This window comes from Pristiophorus japonicus, chromosome 13, assembly GCF_044704955.1.
Source record: "Pristiophorus japonicus isolate sPriJap1 chromosome 13, sPriJap1.hap1, whole genome shotgun sequence".
Lineage (NCBI taxonomy): Eukaryota > Metazoa > Chordata > Chondrichthyes > Pristiophoridae > Pristiophorus > Pristiophorus japonicus.
Genome location: NC_091989.1, coordinates 122,491,995 through 122,499,727, shown reverse-complemented (window position 1 = coordinate 122,499,727; position 7,733 = coordinate 122,491,995).

Genomic DNA, 7,733 nt, shown 5'->3' with positions numbered 1-7,733 from the left:
CGATTTCAGCACAAGAGGCAGACTGGATAATCTGGCTATAAAAAGGGGTTTCTAACCCAGTGTGTGTGTTCTCTGCTCTCGTGATCCAACAACCAGCAAGCCTCTCGACACTGAAGGAAAACCAGTGTCCGAAGACACCGAAGATAGAAGAAACAAACCACCGGACTGCAAAAGGCACAGTAGTGAGTATAACCTCTGGTCCCCATAACTCCCAACTCAGTTAGGCCAGGAAAGGTGGGAGGTTGGGCATTGTACTGCTAAACTTGTGTAAAAATTTTTGTTGTGTCCGTTTAGTGGGATTTAGGGGGATTGTTTTGTTGGTGTATTGCTGTTTGTTGAGATACACCTTGTCAAATAATTTGGAAGCCTAAGTTCCTCTTGGAATTACCTTGTCTCAGTTCTATTGTATTACATCTCCTGATCGTGAGTCTTATGTCAGAACAGTGTAAGGGAAGCTAGGAGCGCCTCGAAAATGCTCAACTGTGTGTCACGGGCTAGGGAAGAAGGGGTTAGGAATATTTGACACTCACAGGTGCCTCACAGGCTAGGCATAAGATATGGGGACGCACGAGTCTCAAAACCCCCTTCATAAGCTGTGGACACAGTCTCTCCAGGGTTGCTCTTGAAACACTCAGGGTACCTCACAGGTCAAGCATAAGCTGTGAGGGCAGAAGCCCAGAGAGAGACACCCAAGGCACAACAACACTCCCCGAGAACCCCTTACACCAGGCAGCAGGCTGATTTGTAGGGCCACGATGCATTTTCAGGACTTACCCTCTCCCTCGGGTGTGGGCCCAGCTTGTGCAGTACTGATTGTTTTTCTCCTGGTAGGACCCATCAAAGCAGCGACCCTCTCTTCCAAGGGTGTTAGTTTGTGCAGATTTGGCGGGCCTCCTCCTGTTCGAGTTCTTTACCTTTTGCTGTGGGCCAATTTCTTCTGCAAAGATGAAAATTTAACTTTTTAGAGAGGATGTCTTTCTGCTGGGTGGGACATATACAGATGGTCACATTTACAATTGCAATTCCATTGAAAAATGAAAATATTACTTACACTAACTACTTGACCAAGGTCCTGCCATTTCTTTTTACACTGGCTTCCTGATCTCGTGGTATTCACCATTGCACAGTAATCTTCTGCAACTTGGTTCCAGCGTTTCTTCATTTCTTTGGGTGGCACTTTTGTGTGACCTCTGTTGCTGGTATCCAGCTCCTGCCATCTCTGCTCAATTACATTCACTAGTATCTCCACTTCGTCATGTAAGAAATTCTTCATTCTTGGTGCACGTTGTTGCATTGCTGTATTGAATTGACACTCAGTGATTTTTCAAAACACACAGTCCTTATTTTGCATGCACCTATGCAGCACTCTTTCTGGAAGTTTAGCAGCAACACAGAGCACTCACTGATTCCAGCAGTTGATTTCTTCCACAGTACTGCTAACAGCACTCCTTCAGGCTCCAAAAATCAATGAGAAGGCTTCTCGCTCCTTCAGGCACCCAAAAATCACTGAGCACGCTTTATCTTTAAATATGACCGATTGCCAATGTTACTGACATTCTGCGCATGCGCGCACGCTCCAATGCGCATGTGCAACGCTGCCAGCACTCACAAACACGCTGGGCCCTAGCTCCACTCCCCCGCCGGCTGTATTGATCCAGCACGACCCTAGCTCTGCCCCCCGCAGCTTATGCTGCACCACGCCAAGAGCTTGCAATGTTCCAGGAGCGGGGAGAATAAGGAGGTAAGTTTTCGGTGCGGTTTTTATTCTACAAAGTCGGTGCACCTCACGGTGGTGCGCTGTTTTAAGCGGGGGACAGGGGGGAAACTTGGGCCCAATAATCTATAGGTAAGTGCAAACTGTCAATGTGTGAATTTTCGTTGTACTAGTACATTTTTGAGATTCCACGTCTAACCCATATAAAGAGCACTTTCTTCTATCCACTATATTTCATTGCAAACAGTAATGACCTCTTTCTGCATCTGTGGGTGAGCGGTAGGTATAAAACAGACAACACCCAGCCACACATTTGCCTTTCTTTCACACTTTGTGAGTTTTGTGACACACTTGAACCACAACGGAAAAAACTAATTTATTTTGGTGAGTAGGTCTCACATCTTTATGGAAGGTCTGCCGGCCCACTCAGTGACACATTTAGATATTTATGAGGGAGGATGAGAGTTCAGTAGACACACTGGGCTGGATTTTTGGTTCAGCTCATTTCAAGACGGTAATGGTGGTGGGGTGGCAAAGTTTGTGCCTCAGTCAGCAAAATTCAATGGGCTGGATTTTCGGGTTTAAGCGATTTTGCCCGTTTCTGGGCACAAATCGCAGTGAATATTTTTTTTAGCGGTGGGTTAGCGTTAGCGCAGAGCGCGCAACTTTCACCAAATGAAAGTTCACGTCAGGCGTTAGCGCTAACTCCGGCGTTGCACGACAGAATTCGTGTGTCAGAGCCGAAAGTTGCGACCGGAAAAAAAAAATTGGCCGTTCTGCGCATGCGCAAATATTTTTTTCCCCCTCGCGTTTCTAGTTTGTTGCTTGATCACAAACGCACATGCACAGTACACCCGGGGCTGAATCAGCCATTTTACTTTCGGAATTTCATGGAGGAGGAGGACAATAGGCAGCGTGCTTGAAGGCGTAACACACCTCTCTTAAGGCGCTAGGCTGGCTGAGCAAGTGAAAATCCTGAGCTAAACAGCCGGTCTCAGAGCGCTCAAAAAGAGGCCTTGGGGGGGAACAAAAACCTGAAAAAATACACCAAAAACATTCTCAATAAATAACTCTTGCCACCATAACATAAATCGCCATAAAGAAAACAATCACACTTAACTGAGGTTAACATTACTTACCTCTCTGCGGCCGCTACAGCTCAGACCGCCCGCCTTCACAGGCGGTCCCAGCAGGGCGCTCTTTGGAGTGCTCATCATAAGCAGTCCCTCGAAGTCGAGGAAGACTTGCTTCCACTCTAAAAGTGAGTTCTCAAGTGACTGTACAGTCCAATACGGGAATTACAGTCTCTGTCACAGGTGGGACAGACAGTCGTTGAAGGAAAGGGTGGGTGGGGAGTCTGGTTTGCCGCATGCACCTTCCGCTGTCTGTGCTTGATTTCTGCATGCTCTCGGCAACGAGACTCGAGGTGCTCAGTGCCCTCCCGGAAGCTCTTCCTCCACTTAGGGCGGTCTTTGGCCAGGGACTCCCAGGTGTCGGTGGGGATATTGCACTTTATGAAGGAGACTTTGAGGGCGTCCTTGCAACGTTTCTTCTGCCCACCTGGGGCTCGCCTGCCATGTAGTAGTTCTGAGTAGAGCGCTTGCTTTGGGAGTCTTGTGTCGGGCATGCGAACAATGTGGCCCGCCCAACGGAGCTGGTCGAGTGTGGTCAGTGCTTCGATGCTGAGGATGTTCAGCTGATCGAGAACACTGATGTTGGTGCGTCTGCCCTCCCAGGGGATTTGCAGGATTTTGTGGAGACATCATTGGTGGTATTTCTCCAGCAATTTGAGGTGTCTACTGCATATGGTCCATGTCTCTGAGCCATATAGGAAGGCCGGTATCACTACAGTCCTGCAGACCATAAGCTTGGTCCCAAATTTGAGGGTCTACGGATTTGCTACAGATCGGGCGACAGCTAAATAGGATAGATTCAGAACAGATCGAGTAGCTCAAAACCGGGCACCAGTGAGGCACTGTGGGCCATCAGCAGCAGCAGAATTGTATTTCACCACAATTTGTAACCTCATGGCCCGGCATATCCCTCATTCTCCCATTGCCATCAAGCCAGGGGACCAACCCTGGTTCAATAAGTGCAGAAGAGCATGCCAGTAGCAGCACCAGGTGTACCTGAAAATTAGAGGCCAACCTGGGGAAGCTGCAACACAGGACTACATGCATGCTAAACAGCAGGAGCAGCATGCTATAGAGAACCAGAGAGCATAGATTCAAGGTAATTGGCAAAAGAACCATAGGCGACATGAGGAAAAGCTTTTTAACGCTGAGAGTGGTTAGGATCTGGAATGCACTGCCTAAAAGGGTGATGCAGGCAGTGGCTTTCAAATGGGGATTGGATAAGTACCTGAAGGAAAAAAATGTGCAGAGCTGCAGGGGAAGAGCGGGGGAGTGGGACTGGCTGAAATGCTCTTGCAGAGAGCCGGCACAGACTCAACGGGCCGAATGGCCTCCTCTGTGCCGTTACAGCAAGTGATCAGGAAGGCCAATGGAATCTTAGCCTTTATTGCAAAGGGGATGGAGTATAAAAGCAGGGAAGTCTTGCTACAGCTAGACAAGGTATTGGTGAGGCCACACCTGGAATACTGCGTGCAGTTTTGGTTTCCATATTTACGAAAGGATATACTTGCTTTGGAGGCAGTTCAAAGAAGGTTCATTAGGTTGATTCCGGAGATGAGGGGGTTGACTTAATGAGGAAAGGTTGAGTAGGTTGGGCCTCTACTCATTGGAATTCAGAAGAATGAGAGGTGATCTTATCGAAACATATAAGATTATGAGGGGGCTTGACAAGGTGGATGCAGAGAGGATGTTTCCACTGATGGGGAAGACTAGAACTAGAGGGTATGATCTTAGAATAAGGGGCCGCCCATTTAAAACTGAGATGAGGAGAAATTTCTTCTCTCAGAGGGTTGTAAATCTGTGGAATTCGCTGCCTCAGTGAGCTCTAGAAGCTGTCCACTGAATAAATTTAAGACAGAGATAGACAGAGATAGACAGAGATAGACGGATAAGGGGATAAGGGGTTATGGGGAGCGGGCAGGGAAGTGGAGCTGAGTCCATGATCGGATCAGCCATGATCGTATTAAATGGCAGAGCAGGCTTGTGGGGCCGTATGGCCTACTCCTGCTCCTATTTCTTATGTTCTTATGTTACCATTCTATGATTCTATAGGGCTATAGCTTCATTATAGCCAAGGAATGGGAAGTGTTTGGACTAAAAATAGTGAATTAGCGGCAGGTGAAAATTGTCTAGGCGCAAAATTCGTCCTCACTCCTCATTAAAATAATTTTTGCCATGAATCTAGTCTAAAAACCCAAGCTCATTGGCGTTACACTGAAAAGGTCAACTGTACTCTAAACGCAAGTAATGATTGCCAAAGGCTTTTTTCACTGTTTAAAGGGACGGTCAATTGATGCTACAGCACCTCATTCTCAGCATTGTTGGCTGTGCAGCTGCCTCAACAAACATAAGAAGAAGATCAAGGCGAAGAAGTGCTGGTGGTTCGTGTAGGAACCTTTTTATTCTGCAGCGTCGGCAGTGTGGGCCCTTCCCTTTAATTGAGGGGAGTGCTCCTCGGACACCGCAGTGCAACGCTGCTGAGGCGACTACCCTGTTAGTGGCCCAGAAAGGAAGTTAGCGCGAGCGCTCCATGTCCTTCTCAGGGCGGTAACCCAAATTTCCCGGAAGGGGCGGGATTTCCGCGCCTTGAGCAGAGTCTCACACCTCCCAGATGTTACCACCTCCAAACGGGGCGATACTGAATTTTTAGCCCAATGAATGACTTCTGCATTTTAATGAACATTCCCTGTTACCAAAAAAATCTTGAAATAACTAAAGAGAGCTGTTTCAGTTTCAGGAAGTAGCAAATAGGCACTGAAACTGTAAAACCCAGTCAGGTACAGCTGATTTGGGATGGTGCTTTAAATAATGCTGCTGCAGCCTGCTTTCTGCTTGTTGATGCCAACTCTCCCTGTCGTTTGTCTGCGCTGCCGTTAAGGTAGGGGGCTAAATCCAATGTTGGAGATCGGGCGTCCGGTGCGCGTTGCAAACTCACTGACGTCACGACCTCCATGATAGCGAGCTCCCTGCCGCTAGGGTTTACCGGCAACACCTACCGGCACCACCGATATGGCGAACGGGCATCGGCTGTCGTTACTAATACATCCTTACTATACAGTATAAATGCACACGAGGCCCATGCTTGAGAGAAGGTCAGTCTGTGACCTGTCCTTTATTCCTTAGCACTCGAGTGATGAAAGTGGGTGGAGCTTCCCCTTTTATCTCTGAAGGCCCAGGTTAGGAGTGTCTCCCACAAGTTCACCACCTAGTGGTCATTGTTCTCACAGTGTACAACTTAGGTCAGATTATACATGGGTTACAATGCTGGTTGAATACATGACATCACCTCCCCCCCAAAGTCTTATTGAGATCACAGGTTGAGTCTCTCTGGTGGTTTACGGTCTCTCGTAGAGCGCCTGAGTTGGGGCTCTGGTTGTTGGGCGCTGGCCTGAGTGTCTGCTGTTTGCAGTGCCTCAGACCTATCCGGATTCCCACAGTGACTGGGCTCTCCTCCCTTTGGTTCCTGTGTTCAGTCACCTGTGGAGGAGTGAACTCTACATTGTGTTCTTCCTCTGCTTCTTCTATGGTGTTGCTGAACCTCCTTTTTGTTTGATCCACATGTTTGCGGCAGATTTGTCCATTGGTAAGTTTAACTACCAGAATCCTATTTCCCTCTTTGGCAATCACAGTGCCTGCAAGCCATTTGGGCCCTGCAGCGTAGTTGAGGACAAAAACAGGGTCATTTACATCAATACATCGCCCTCTCGCATTCCTGTTATGGTAGTCATATTGTGACTGGCGCCTGCTCTCGACAATTTCTTTCACGGTGGGTGTATAAGGGATAACCAGGTTTTGAGCGTCCTTTTCATTAGCAGCTCTGTGGGTGGAACCCCTGTGAGAGAGTGTGGTCGGGATCTGTAGGCCAACAGAAGGCGTGATTAGCGGCTTTGTAGGGAACCCCCTTGGATTCTGAGCATCCCCTGTTTGATTATCTGCACTGCTCGTTCTGCCTGGCCGTTTGAGGCCGGCTTGAACGGTGCCGTTCTGACATGGTTAATTCCATTGCCTGCCTTGAAGTCCTGGAATTCAGTGCTTGTGAAGCACGGGCCATTGTCGCTGACCAAGATGTCCGGTAGACCGTGGGCGGCGAATATTGCCCGTAGACTTTCTACCGTGGCAGAGGATGTGCTTGAATTTAAAATGTCACACTCGATCCATTTGGAGTAGGCGTCTACGACAACCAAAACATTTTTCCCATGAAAGGACCTGCATTGTCCACATGGATGCGTGACCAAGGCTTGGCGAGCCATGGCCAGGGGCTAAGGGAGGCTTCCCTGGGCGCATTGCCCAGCTGAGCACACGTGTTGCACCTGCGAACACAAAGTTCCAGTTCTTCGTCTATCCCTGGCCACCAAATGTGAGACCTGGCAATTGCCTTCATCATGACAATCCCCGGATGCTCATTGTGGAGTTCTCTGATGAACACCTCTCTGCCCATTTGGGGCATGACTACGCGGTTTCCCCACAGTAGGCAATCGGCCTGAATCAAGAGTTCATTCCTGCGCCTGTGAAATGGTTTAAATTCTTCAGGGCATGCCCTGTACGTGGCTGCCCAGTCCCCATTCAGGACACATTTCTTGACTAGAGACAATAGCGGGTCTCTATTTGTCCTATAGCGTTAACAGATTGTTGGAACATAACAAATTGCGTGCTCTATTAAAAGCCCTTTCCTGGCTGTCCCCCCAGGCCCATTCGCGACCTTTGCATAGGAGCACGTGTAGCGGCTCTAACAGCGTGCTCAATTTGGGAAGAAAGTTACCAAAATAGTTCAGGAACCCCAGGAACGAACGCAGCTCCATCGTGTTACGGGGTCTGGGTGCTCTCTGGATCGCTTCCGTCTTGGACGCAGTAGGGCTGATCCCATCTGCTGCTACCCTTATCCCCAG